This window comes from Pinus tabuliformis, chromosome 1_2 (genome assembly GCF_031772625.1).
Source record: "Pinus tabuliformis cultivar Carrire ecotype Pingquan chromosome 1_2, CPIR1, whole genome shotgun sequence".
Lineage (NCBI taxonomy): Eukaryota > Viridiplantae > Streptophyta > Pinopsida > Pinales > Pinaceae > Pinus > Pinus tabuliformis.
The window spans coordinates 727,513,496-727,526,651 of NC_142298.1; the positions used below are offsets into that span (position 1 = coordinate 727,513,496).

Below are 13,156 nucleotides of genomic sequence, written 5' to 3' on the forward strand. Positions count from 1 at the left end.
ATATCGTAAGGGTTTTTCAGCGTGCTGAACAGTAAAAAACTATTTTAAATAAGATAAATCTAAATTTCATCTAAAATTTTCCACCAATTCCAACACCAAAAAGTTAAAAAATCACACTAAAACAACTTCTTAAATTATTAAAATTTAAGGAAATTCTTAAACTTAAATTTATCTGGACAAACTATTGTCAGATAAATTATGAAATCTTTTAAATAGCTAAATATTCAAAAGTAAAGTGATTATAGAATGGTGTGAAAGAAATACTTAGTTAGAAATTAGCGTCTAATTTGTATAAAATTAAAAAATCCCAAAAAACTTTATTGAAATCACAAGCTTAACTTCTGCACAATCTAAAACCATGCGTTGAACAACTTTGTTTAATGCCGGCTGGGCTTTATCAATTTCCATTTTCTTTTTTTTTTGCAGCGTCTCTCACTAAAGTTTTGGAGTTTTTATTTGAATTTGGAGAAACAATTGTGGGCGAGGGGAGGGGGCCGCCATTCAACAACTCTCCGCACTGTGAGATACTGCGCTGCAGAGATTTCGATAAGAAATTGACAAATTCTCTATTATATATACAACGCGCAAGAGTTACTCCTAGAGAGCCTATTCAAAACACCGTTTCACGTTTAATATTTAAACTGTTTTATTTTGTCGTGTAAATCAATATTTAAGTCCATTAACTTCAAAACAAAAAAATTGTTTAATAATATATCGTATTATATTTAATTATATTAAGCCATTTATGGATTCTTTTTGGAGTATGCATTGTTGAGTAATATATTGATGGTGTCATGTTGCTAAGTCTGTCATTGAGTATGTTGCTAAGATGTTTTGATAAAATGTAGTTACATCAACTACTAGTTTGTGTGACATTAGTTTGACAAAATGTAGTTACATCAATTACTAGTTTGTGTGACATTAGTTTATTCATAGTTTAGGTTTTCATTAGATTTGGTTGATGTAAATATTTTAATATTATTTGGAAGATCATTTTGTTTTGATATCTAAATTTAAAAGTATGAAACGAATAGTTGGAATACAAAGAGGAAAGATTTATATTTCAGATTCCTTCTTCGAATACAAACAATCAGCAAAGTTGTTTATAAAAGTATATGCTTTTGGAAGGTATAAATTATTGGTAAGAGAGTTGATTGAGTTGTGGTGAGATAGTTCATGACTCACCTAGTACAAAGAGAAAGAGGAAGAGGAATATATGTGATGCAAATTTGTAAAGAAGATAGAAGCATAGTTCAGAACAGAGACAAAAGACAAAGTAGACCAACACATATAATCTTTCATATATCAGGGGATTATTGTCTCTTTTCAGGTATTAGCCTAAAAAAGAGTAGGTTGGAACCTGTTAAAGAGATAGTAAGAGCTTCCTGGAAAGTAGTAGCTTGCATAAATAAAATGAGGTTGGAGTCCCATGTAGGTAGAAGTCTACAGAAAATTAATGTAAAAGAAAGAATAGGAGCTTCCTAGCAAGTTGTAAATTGTAAATTGCAAAATAGCAGAGGTTAGAGCCTTCAAAAGATGATGTAATAGAGGAATTAGGAGCACGCTTTTGCATCACAACAAAAGCAAATTGTGTTTTTTTAGTTCATGGATTTCCACTTATATCTGGTGTCCACATTTGCTTCTTTTGTGTATTGATTGTTATGATGTAGATGAATGTTGTTGACATATTAAATATATTATTCATATAATGCTATGTTGCTCATTTAATAGTCCATATAAATATGGATAAGAAAATAAACATAAAATTGATGTCCATGAATGCACTATACTAATTAAACCCCCCCCCCCCTTCCCTCCCTCTCAGTGTAGTCAAGTTTCCAACAATTAGTATCAGAATTGGTTCCTTTTGTACCATCTTAATAGCTGGAAGGTATACCTAGTTGAGTCATGGATTATCAAAGTGTACATTTTCTTAGTACAACAAAATTTTAGTTTTGGAGAGAAAAGGTAAAATCTAAATTGACGGGTTATGCACCTAATGTTTGGAAGCTAGTGTGTGATGGATACTTTAAAGATTCCCCCTCGACGCAATAAAAATAATGGAATGCTCAAGCCAAATGTGCAATTTACAACGATATTCACAACCTGGATCTTGAGATAGTAATAGATCTCAAATTTACGAAATAAATATGAGATAAGTGTGCGTCATGCATGAAGGAGAAACCAATAACAACAATGTAGAAAATGAAAGGAAGAAGAAGAAGAAGAAGAAGGCCTCTCAGAAATAAAATGTCCATTAAATGAGACCTTCTCTGTTATTGTGAATGTACATATTTGTCGTGAGGAGAAGTAAGCTTAAGAACAAGCCAAGCTTGATTGAGCGTTGGCTCAAAGAGAAAGACTTATAAGTGAAAACAAATATCCAAACAAGTTGTTGTAGATACATGATGAGAAAGAGCATGAATTCAAAGAAAAAATAATTATCTTAAGCACACCATTAAAAGAAGCAAGGAGAGTTGAGGAGGTGATCAACAACCAACTAAAGGAAAGAGAAGAACAGTGTGGAAGATTAGAAGCTAAGGTTGTTTCAACAAGAAATGAATTAGGTAAAAAGAGAAAACAATATGAAAAGTTAAAATACAAGGTTATATCAATGAAAAATAAGTTTGAAAAGAGAATTAGATCAAATGCAACCACATAAGATAATAAATTAGCTCTGAAAAAACTTGTAGGAAAATATGCAAGAAACATGATTAACAAAGAAGAAAACAAACATCAAACATCAAAACCATCAGCGAAAGAATGAGTCGAAGAAAGTGTCTTTTACAAGAAGGCCATTGTCTCTTGGAAATGAATTGTGAACATCTACAAGGTTCCAAAGGAGATCCTTTACTGCCTTGAAAGGTGTAGTAGACATAACCCATAAAAGTGAATTTATTTCCATAACCCGAGACATGTAACAGTAGAATGTAAGAGCAATCAAATCAAGGTCCATCAATTGAAGATGTAGTAGACAATGAAGTTCCCTCAAGCAAGAAAACAAAGAAAACCGTTCCCTACAAGAGCGTCATAAGATATTAAGTACAATAATTATTTCTATGGTTATTGTTATTTCTATGGTTAGTGTGTGAAAGAAAATAATTGCGTTGGGAAATTCATACAAGGATAAAAGCATGAGAAGACATAAGCACTTTCCTCCCTTTTTAAGTCACATAATATGCCATAAATGTGAAAACCTTGACCACATGGCCAAAGATTGCAAGCTACCTTGTACCTCATAGAAATATAGACAAAAGATGGAGGTCACTCAAAGAATACCAAACCATAAAACAAAAGGAAATACACACAACAGAAGGTAGCCCACAAAATTTTAGAAAATGAATAAATAATAGGTCTCACTTCAGTAAATAATTTAAGTGAACCTTCCCTTAGGGTGAGCTTCTCAAGGAAACAAAGAAGGATTTAGTCAATGTTATAGTAGCAACACCTTATGGGGAGAGAAGGCACAACAATGTTCTTTGAAGACTTGACAAGCCAATAGTTGTTATTTAGAGGTTGTGCGTTTTGTTAGCAAGATGTCTTGTTTCTATCCCATAGGAAAAGAAATGAATCTTTCTTAGAGAATTGTCATTGGTTTCCAAAGATTCTGGAGTCAAAAGTCCAAGAATGAAAGGATATGGCTAGTATAGGTATATGCTATGGAAGACAGGTTGTGTGAATTCATTAATTGATTCACTAACGGTCATTGGAAAAAAGAGATGGATGGTTATGGCATGCATTGGTATAAATACTATTGGGCAAAGGTCCAACTTTGGATTATGATATTTAGTTATGTGGGTAACTATTTCTCGACACATTATTTCTTCACAGTTCTTGGAGCGTCATACAAATTTGTCCTCGAGAATGAATAATTTTCCTCATATGATTTTTTTGTTGGCACATGCTTTTTTTGTTCTCTCACATTACATCCAATATCACCCTTCAATGGCTACAACATGTTATTTCAGAATTACCAAGCTAGTCAATTTGTCACATAGGAATTTTTGATACTTTCACGTTCATATTTCATAGAATTTTTAAAAACCTTTTCTATCACCAACTTTCCTTATTATGACTTTGTGGGCCAAATAGTGATGTACAAAGTAAGATCTTTATTCTATGTTATCTACCTCTTTCTTATATTCCAAAAGCTCATAAGTTTAGACGAGAAACCAAATAATCCTTGGGACTTGTCTAGAATAACTATTGATGCACTAAGAGCAATTTGAACCAAGGCATCATTCTACCCAACTGAACCACGAAGCGAGCATCTTGAAACTAGTGATGCGTGGGACATGCATTATAATTGAGACAAAGTCAAAGCTTTTTAGGCATGACAACGAGAGAGGGCCAGAAATAATATTTGAAAAGGGACAAATAGACAATTGGTCTATATGTAGGAGAGAGGTTTAATAACCAAAAAAGGAAGAAGGAAGATTTAGGACATGAAACCAATGTGAAAACTCTTTTAAGGAAGACACTTTCAACCATTGCAGAATGACTAAAATAGTTGCAAGGCTTGCTTGTCTCTTACTTGCCAAGGTGGATTTATAATAGGGTGAAATAATGCAGTTGGGTTACACTTTGTGGTGAAAGAGGGCACATTTGGGTGGAAAACAAATGGCTTGATTGAGCCATTTAAGTGCTCAATCAAGCCTCTTGGGTGCTAAAATGGCAGCTTAATTGAGGGTTAAAAACTAGCCCTTGATTGAGCTATAATGCTCCATCGAGATATAGCGCTTAATCAAGCATTATATATACTACCCTCGTGGTCTGCACGCACCATTTTGCACAAATTGCGAACAAACTAGGAGCTCGACCGAGAGTGTGACAATAGCTTGAAAGAGAGTATTGGAGCTCGATCAAGCAACAGAGTGTACAAATCAATCTTTCCAACCACCCGGCCAACATCCCATAGGCTCAAACAAAGGTAGGTATTCTATCCTTTACCTTTCTTATTTAATTTTCTTTACAAAATTAAAGAAATTAATTTAAAAAAGAAAAAAACCATCTATAAAAACCATGAAAACCAATTAATTGAGAAAAAAAACCAGACAAAAACTATGAAAACCACATAAAACCCATTCAAAAAACTTAGAAAATCACAAAACCAACCAATAAAACCATTAAATAAATAAGATAAAAAACCCTTTCAAAACAACTTAGAAAACCACAAAACCAACCTAGAAAACCATAAAAAAAACTCTTCAAACCAACTTAGAAAACACTTCGAAACAACCATTTACGCTTTAAAATTGTTTCTTACTTACAATGTTTTGTTTATTAAATGCATATTTTCTAATTTTAAATGGTAAAAACATTGTTTTTTTTTATTATTTTAGGTTTTAAATTTTTTATTTAGGAATTTTGTGAAATAAATTTTCAAATTTTTTGTTATTTAAAATGGGTTTTAAATTTCTAATAAATTTGAAAAAAAATATACTTAAAAAAAACTCCAAAATAGCAAAAAAAAAAAAAAAAAAAAAAAAAACTATAACCAATAAATAGTTAAATTAGGATCTTGAGATTGACATGATGAATATGGTTGCTTATAATGAACCTCTATTTATAGAATAAGAAATCTTATTATTCAATTTATCACACTAGATTTTTGGATATTGCACTTTCATATTTCATAGAATTTTTAGAAACCTTTTCCATCACCAACTTTCCAAAAGTTCAAAAAGTTGGACGAGAAACCAAATAATCCTTGGGACTTGTCTAGAACAACTATTGATGCACTAAGAGCAATTTGAACCAAGCATCATTCTACCCAACTGAACCACAAAAAGAGCATCTTGAAACTAGTGATGCCTGGGACATGCATTATAATTGAGACAAAGTCAAAGGTTTTAAGGCGCGACAATAAGAGCGTCAGAAATAATATTTGAAAAGAAACAAATATACAATTGGTCGATATGCAGGAGAGAGGTTTCTTAACCAAAAAAGGATGAAGGAAGATTTAAGACGTGAAACCAATGTGTAAACTGTAATAAGGAAGAAGCTTTCACCCATTGTAGAATGACTAAAATAGTTGCAAGGCTTACTTGCCTCTTACTTACCAAGTTAGATTTATAATAGGGTGAAAGCATGCAGTTGGGTTACACCAAAAGAGGGCGCATTTGGGTGGAAACATACTGGCTCGATCAAGCCATTCAAGTGCTCAATTAAGCTTCTTGGGCACTAAAATGGTAGCTTGATTGAGGGTTAAAACCTAACGCTTAATCAAGCTATAACGCTCAATCAAGATATAGTGTTTAATCAAGCTTTATATATACTGCTCTCGTGGTTTGCACATGCCATTTTCACAAACTGCGTGCAAACTAGGAACTCAATCGAGAATGTGGCAATAGCTCAAAAGAGAGTATTGGAGCTCGATTGAGCAATGGAGTGTTCAAATTAATCTTTCCAACCACCTCGTTAACATAGGCTCAAACAAAGGTAGGTATTCTATCATTTTCCTTTCTTATTTATTTTTTTTTTGCAAAATTAATTAAAAAAAAACATGTATAAAAATGATGAAACCCAATTAATTTAAATAAATAAAAAAACAACCACAAAAACTACTTAAAAAACCCTTAAAAAAAAACTTAGAAAATCACAAAACCAACCAATAAAACAATTATCAAAAAAAAAAAAAAACCTTTCAAAACAACTTAGAAAATCACAAAATCAATCTATAAAACTATACCTTTATTTCCCTCATTATGAAATCAAGTCATCCCTACTCCTCAAACTTTAAACCTATTTCACATCAACCATTGGTGTAATGTGTGGCTTTCTAGAGCTAGCCAGTTCGTGTTGATTAAGTTAATCTTGAAGACAATCCCAATTAATTCGGCATTGTTGGCACGGATCCCTAAGTGCATCTTGGAAAAGATTAGAAAATTATGCACATCTTGTGGTCACTAAAAATGGAGAAACATGTGTTCCCATGGGTTAAATGGGACTTAATTGTTATACTAAAATCATTAGGTGGTTGGGTGCTCAAGAGTCTTCCATTGTTTTCAAATGTTCTTTTTGCAAAATGTGGGTGGAGGTTTTTATCCATTAATGTGGGTGTTTATTTGTGAACACATAGATCCATTATTGATAGAGGATTGGTTGAGTTTTCCAATCAAACATGAATCAAGCATCTCTCTAATTTGGCAGGCCATCCTTAACACTTTCAATATCATTCAAAATGGGTTGGCATGGTATATTGGGTCTGGTGATATGTTATGTATAGGATTGGACCCATGACTTGGTTGTGACAAGTATTTTAGTCTACCTACTCCTTTATTTAATTGGTTTCGGTTCCACTACTTTCACGAGCTGGCCCATGTTTCCAACCCAAATGCAACCTCAATGTGGCATGGGTTATCTCTCAGTGATTGAACGGGGAGGACTTATATGCTCTCTGGAATGACTATATCCAATGTATCAAGGATTTTCACATCTGCATTACTAATAGAACAAATTAGTTGGTGTGTTTTATCTCTCCGTCTAGTGTTTATATGTTGAAATGGATTATATCTTTCTTACCTCTCATCATTTCAAATTGGAAGAGAGATGGTGGTGGAAATCAATCTGGAAGGAAAAATGTTGGTCAAAAAGACTTCCATTCATCATTCTCTAACCTGTTATTTCAAATTCAAAATGGGTTTGGGTCCGTGGTTAAATAATAAAGCAGATCTCATTGCATGAAAAAGTTTGCTTATATTCACTAAGGAACAAGGTTGTAGGAATATACACATCACATCTTTGACAGGTGGAATTGACTTGTCATGTACAAGATCTATGATTTATATCTATATTACTCTTTTGTTGTTAGCTTTTTTCACTACTGAAATTTGAACTAAACCTATGGTTCAAAGACATCCATATTTTTGGAGCCCTTAATTGTGGGATCCTATTAAAATTATTGTTTGGTGGAGGATGTTAGTTTTCAATCACATGCTACTTTAACCCATGCAAAATCTAAATTTCTTAAGGGTTTTTTAGAATGCTGAATAGTAAAAAAAACTATTTTAAATGAGGTAAATCTAAATTTCACTTAAATTTTTCCACCCATTCCAATACCAAAAAGTTAAAAAATCACACTAAAAACAGCTCCTTAAATTATCAAAATTTAAGGTAATTCTTAAACTTAAATTTACCGGGAGAAACTATTGTGAGATTGATTGTGAAATCTTTAAATAGCTAAATATTCAAAAGTAAAGTGATTATAGAATGGTGTGAAAGAAATGCTTACTTAGAAGGCAGCCTCTAATTTCTCTAAAATTCTAGAATCCCAAAGAATTTTATTGAAATCACAAGGTTAACTTGTGCACAATCTAAATACCCTAAAAAAAATTTAGGGTGCTCAATAGTAAAATAAACCAATTTAAATAAGATAAATTTAAATTTCATATGTAATTTTTTAAGGTGCCAAATAGTAAAAAAAACCAATTTAAATAAGATAAATTTAAATTTCATATGTAATTTTTCCACGAAATTCCAATACTAAAAAGTTTAAAAAATCACACTAAAAACAACTGCTTAAATTATAATTTAAAAAATTATTAAATTATTAAAATTTAAAGAAATTTACTAAAAAAACTACTTAAATTTTAAAAATTTAAGGAAATTCACTGAGAAACTTAAATTTTAAAAATTTAAGGAAATTCACTGAGAAAAACTATTGTGATATCAATTGTGAGGTCTTTTAATAAATAAATATTCAAAAGTGATTATGAAATGGTGTGAAAAAAATGCTTACCCAGAAAGCAAAAGCAACATCGAGTAAGAGAGCTAAAATTAATTTTTAATCCCTAGAAACCAACATCGAGTAAGAGAGCTAAAATTAATTTTTAATCCCCTACTTACTTATTAGCAAGGAATTTAGTACCCTAATTAACACCAAATAAAAAAAAAATAACAAGGCTTTTAAAAAGGTAAATTGGCGGGGATTTGGTGTCAAATTTCCATAGTTGCTTGGCTTTTATAGTGTTTGTTTTTTTAAATAATTTAAAATAAATCATTATATCTCAAAATATATGAATAAGATATTTCTTTAAATTCTAATTTCGTTTAAAAAATAGTTTTAATAAAAACTGATTTCAAAGAAAGAAGTCTAAAATATAATTTAATTTACTAGAATAGCAAATATAGAAAATTAAAAAAAAAATAAGTAAAAATTAAGAAAATTATAAGTCGATAGATCAATTTAGTCTCAGTGAATTTGGTCTCGGTGAATGTTAATCACTATCATCATCATCCTAACTTTTTTCACTTTTGAATAAAAATATGTAAAACTTTATTTATTGAGTCACATAACTTAAACAATTCTTACCCTCTTCGGATGTAAAGTTAGATGATGTAAAGATAAAGACCGAAAGACAAAACGTACTGAATTTTACTACTAGTAACCATCGCCTAGAGCACTAACCGTTTTGCGAATCCATGTGCCAGAGTCGAGGTCAAAAATAAGCTCCCATGTAGGCCAATAGCGTAAATCTTGTTGCAATGTTACCACGCTGGGTTTGCCGCTCAAGTCTATTGTCTCGACAACAACAAACTCATCGTGCTGCAGATTCTTCGTTACATTTACAAGTGTCTGCAGATCAGAAATTTCTATTCCATTTACTTCAACAATCCACACATTATGCCAAAGCTGAACTTTTTGGGCGGGGCTGCCAAACAACGATATTGCCACGTAAACAACACCCCGTTCTATGGGCAAAGAAGGCAATTGACGGACAACTGAGGGTGTTTCCTGCAATATACATCCACACCAACCCACTATATGAGTGGTTCCAAACCCATCTCTCAATTCGGTGCCTACGTGAAAGTCTAACTCAGAATCATTTCGAAAAACTTTCAAACTTAGAAGATCACTGTGCTCATCAAGACGTTCGCAGGCATCCTCAACATCAAGGAAATTGGTAATGGGCTCGCCATTTATAGTTAGTATCATGTCAGGGTACCCCAACGGAGTTTGTCCTTTCGATCCAGTGAAGCAACGCACTACCATTACCACCTGTCTTTTTATAGGATCCTTTTCCTCCAACTTTCGAACCCACTCCGCACTTAATCCAGAGATACGGGCTCTGTTAAGTGAAAGTGCAGAAAGTTCCGCTCCCAAAATACGAATAAGTGGCATCTGTCTTCTAATTCCATTTATAAGCAACGGCCCCCCTTCAGCAACATTTATAATGTTATGTAACACCTTGCTAACAATATAAATTGGAATACCTCCCACGAAAAAACTTATTTTAAAGCCAGAGTTCCAATGGTGACTAGCCCCATTCTGGTCACCGGAATCCTGCACCTTGGTACCCTGGGGCTTAGAGAATCTGCTCCATAATGCCTGAACTCTCCCCTGCTCATCTGCTAGTACACCGGAATATTTATCACCGAAATCTCTATCTAGCTTGACAACCTCCATATTAATTTGTCTGTAACATGGAAAACGATGAAATGTAGGAATAGATAAAGCGGCACTTGGATCTGTGACCTTGCAATTGCGTGATGCAGCTTGCAAGTCCCAATCCAATCCAACAAGATATGTTGCATCATCTTTACGCAAAGCAGGTTCAGGAAGAAGAGCAGCTGCACGGACTGCTGCAGCCCCAGATGGACCTAGTGCCGCAGGATCATATGCTACTAATGCAAAGTTGTGTACAGGGTGCAGAAACAAAACATCTCCAGGTATCTCAATTGGGTACGCACGAAACCTTATGACAATATCTGATACAGAAATGGGCACTGTGTGTTTGTCAACCGCAACTATTCCAAGCGTCTTAGAATGATAGATCACAACCCCTGTTCCAGTACAATATTTTCTTTCAAGAGCATCAATAAAAATACTTGGTGGTACTGTGACCGAAACCCTAACAAGGCTTGGTTCAAGGAGTTGCTCCACAAGAGGAGCTTTGGAATATGGCATATTTAAAACAATTCTATCAATGACTTTAGATACATCCCTAACCTCTCCATTTGATAATGACAGCTGTGGTTCTTCTCCATCTGATAATGACACCTGTGGTTGTGTTTCTCCATTTGGTAATGACCTTTGTGGTTGTGCATCCCAAGATGTAATCGCAGGTCTCCTTTCCCACAGTCCAGTCACATTATCTCGAGTGTAGACTTGAGGGGCTGCATACCATTTATGTCTATCAACAGCAACCAAAACAGACTTACTTCGATGGGGATCTTTAGGGCTCACATATTTTAACGGAACCCGCGCCCCTGGTGTTAGCTTAGACAAAACAGATATAAAATCTTGAAGTTGTGTAATTTCCTTCCCTGCAAATCTTTTAATGATCGCAAAAGAAGGAACACTTGATAGCATGTGCCCTCGCTCGGCAACATATACTAGACCACAGCGTAAATTGAAATTCCTAGCCTGCTGGTAGGATAGAGGATGAATCACTCCATCACTAACTTCCAAGAAATAATTAGGAGTTATAGAATGCAAATCCTGGACCTTCAAAGTAATCTTTAGAGAAACACCACCCCTCTCAACTTCCAAATCGACATTCTTTCCAACATTATTATCCAGCAATGCTTCCAACTTTACAAAATGTGTCACAATCTCATTATTTACGCGCACAAGTATATCACCGGCCTCTAAATGCATCTTATGAGCAGGACCTCCAGGCACCACGGATTCTATAACAAGAATTCCTGTCTCCTCAGGAAAAGTCTTTCTCACTAATTTCTCAGTCTCGCGTTGAAGTCCTAACTGACGTGCATTATCAAATCCTCTGTGAAGCAGGGTCATCTGAAGTGTTCCTCGAGGAATGTGTACTGCACTGCTGCCTTGGTCTTTGAACTCTTGTAAAATTTTCAAGGCCCTTACCACTCGATCCAGTGGAAGACAAAATGAGGTATAAGTATCCGTATTGTACCCAGCAGCTAGTCCGATTGCTTGTCCATGACAATCAATTATAGGTGACCCACTTGACCCTCCTATTGATCCTATAGCTTCCTGGATATAAAACGTATTGAAGTCATTGTACCCATTATCAGAATAGTGGGGGGCATTTGTATCCAACTGGGCCAAGGTCCCCGGAATTATCGAAAGCTTCTCACTGCTGTCATTTCCTACCACCCGGATCTCCAATCCAACCGCTGCAGCTTCTGGCGCAAGCTTGATTTCCTCACACGTCATAGACTCCAAGTCTGCGGGGTCAAAACGGAAAAATCCAAAATCGTGAACAGGGTCAACGTAAAGAGGATAAACTCGAATCTCCTTGCCGTTGGCGAACGTAGCGTCGGCAACTACAGGCCCAGGTTTAACGACGTGCCTGTTGGTCAGAATGATCCCGCGCTGTTTATCCACTACGAAACCGGTTGCAGAGCTCACACCTGCAACGTATGTATCAAAAGGGCGAGTGGCAGTAACTCGTAGCGCAACCACGCCTTGAATAACTTTGTTTAATGTCTGCTGGGCTTTATCAATTTCCATTTTTTTTTGGCAGCTTCTCTGACTAAAGTTTTGGAGTTTTTATTTGACTTTGGAGAAACAATTATGGGCCGAATCCGGATATTTTTTGTTCGGGGCGATTCAACACCTCCTCCCACTCTGAGTACTGCGCTACAGAGATTTCGATCTGGTCGAGACTAAGTCAGTGATAAGAAATTGACAAATTCTCTATTATATATCCAACGCCCATGAGGTGCTCCTAGAGAGCCTATTCAAAACACCGGTTCACGTTTAAAAATAGATAATTTGTTTAATAATATATTGTTTATTGAGTTATTCTGCGAGGGGTTTTATAATTTAGGAGGAGATGTTGTAAATGTCGGTTATATTTATTATAATTTTATATAATTAAAAATAATAATAATTTTTCAGAAGAAAAAGCTATATATGTTATATTGAGATCATATAAACTGTTTTGATAAATACATGTCTAATATGGATCGGTAAGATCCATCGATCACATATCGCATCCGATCTGTGTCACCCTGTGGAGAAAAACAAAAAAAGGAGAATATGTTCAAAAAAACATAGATACAAGTATTCACTGATATATTGTATGCACTGAAACATATTGCCAATGAGAATAGATGCTAGCAGATGAGGAACCGCCTGTGGAAAGGCCGCCTGTTGAAAGGAGCCGACATCAGATGAGATCTAGTCTGGTGGCAAGGAGCTAGTAATCAAGGAGATGATGGTCTCGGGAGG

At 34.5% G+C, this 13,156-nt stretch overlaps 2 pseudogenes; one reads left to right on the plus strand and one right to left on the minus strand.

Annotated features, from left to right (window-relative positions):
- Positions 1-3,719: 3,719 nt before the first annotated feature.
- On the plus strand, positions 3,720-4,229 carry LOC149207816 (cycloeucalenol cycloisomerase pseudogene; annotated as a pseudogene).
- Positions 4,230-9,382: 5,153 nt separating this feature from the next.
- Positions 9,383-12,433, minus strand: LOC149207817 (protease Do-like 7 pseudogene; annotated as a pseudogene).
- Between the last annotated feature and the right edge of the window lie 723 nt (positions 12,434-13,156).